Below are 1,904 nucleotides of genomic sequence, written 5' to 3'. Positions count from 1 at the left end.
GAACCCCAAGGGAATTTGACTTTGGAGGCCAGTGGGATTTGCTTACAGACCTTCCACAGGACTGGGGAAACAGGCTCCTGGAGGCACGAACAAAACCTCATGTGCACCAGGAGCCAGGAGAAAGGCGCAGTGTCCCAGAAGAGACTGAGTCAGTTTTGCCTGTGAGAGTCCAGGAGTTTCTGGTGGAGGCGTGGGTGACAGTTTGGCCTCAGGCCAAACAACAGGGAGGGAACATAGCCCCACCCATCAACAGAAAATTGGATTAAAGATTTACTGAGCATGGTCCATCAGAACAAGACCCAGTTTCTCCCACAGTCAGTCTCTCCCATCAGGAAGCTTCCATAAGCTTCTTATCCTTATTCATCACAGGGCAGACAGAATGAAAACCACAATCACAGAAAACTAACCAAACTGATCACATGGACCACAGTCTTGTCTAACTCAATGAAAGTATGAGCTATGCCATGTAGGGCCACCCAAGACGGACGGGTCATGGTGGAAAGTTCTGACAAAATGTGGTCCACTGGAGAAGGGAATGGCAAACCACTTCAGTATTCTTGCCTTGAGAATCCCATGAACAGTATGAAAAGGCAAAAAGATAGGACACTGAAAGATGAACTCCCCAGGTCAGTAGGTGCCCAATATGCTACTGCAGAAGAGTAGAGAAATAACTCCAGAAAGATGAAGAAATGGAGCCAAAGCAAAAACAGCATCCAGTTGTGGTTGTGACTGGTGTTGGAAGTAAAGTCGGATGCTGTAGAGAACAATGTTGCATAGGAATTTGGAACGTTAGGTCCATGAACTAAGGTAAATTGGAAGTGGTCAGACAGGAGATGGCAAGAGTGAACATTGACATTTTAGGAATCAGTGAACTAAAATGGACTGGAATGGGCAAATTTAATTCAGATGACCATTATATCTACTACTGTGGGCAAGAATCGAAAATGATCGAATGATCTCTGTTCATTTCCAAGACAAACCATTCAATATCACAGTAATCCAAGTCTATGCTCCAAGCACTAATGCCAAAGAAGCTGAAATTGAACAGTTCTATGATGACTTAAAAGACCTTCTAGAACTAACACCAAAAAAAGATGCCCCTTTATTCATAGGGGACTGGAATGCAAAAGTAGGAAGTCAAGAGATACCTGGAATAACAGGCAGGTTTGGCCTTGGAATACAAAAAGAAGCAGGGCAAAGGCTAACAGAGTTTTGCCAAGAGAACGCATGGGTCATGGCAAACATTCTCTTACAACAACATGGGATGACTCTACACATGGACATCACCAGGTGGTCAATACAAAAATAAGATTGATTATATTCTTTGCAGCCAAAGATGGAGAAGCTCTCTACAGTCAGCAAAAACAAGACTGGGAGCTGACTGTGACTCAGATCATGAACTCCTTATTGCAAAATTCAGAGTTAAGTTGAAGAAAGTAGGGAAAATCACTAGATCATTCAGGTATGACCTAAATCAAACCCCTTATGATTATACAGTGGAAATGACAAATAGATTCAAGGGATTAGATTTGATAGACTGCCTGAAGAACTATGGACAGAGGTTCGTGACATTGTACAGTGATCAAAACCATCCCCAAGAAAAAGACATGCAAAAGGCAAAATAGCTCTCTGAGGAGGCCTTGCAAATAGCTGAGAAAAGAAGAAAAGCTACAGGCAAAGGAGAAAAGGAAAGTTATACTCATCTGAAGGCAGACTTCCAAAGAATAGCAAGGAGAGATACGAAAGCCTTCCTCAGTGATCAATATAAAGAAATAGAGGAAAATAATAGAATGGGAAAGACTAGAGATCTCTTCAAGAAAATTAGAGATACCAAGGGGACATTTCATGCAAAGATGGGCACAATAAAGGACAGAAATGGTATGGACCTAACAGAAGGAGAAGAT

The sequence above is a fragment of the Dama dama genome, chromosome 28 (assembly GCF_033118175.1).
Source record: "Dama dama isolate Ldn47 chromosome 28, ASM3311817v1, whole genome shotgun sequence".
NCBI classification, from domain to species: Eukaryota; Metazoa; Chordata; class Mammalia; order Artiodactyla; family Cervidae; genus Dama; species Dama dama.
The sequence above is the reverse complement of the archived record's forward strand: the minus strand, read 5'-3'. Positions refer to the sequence as shown.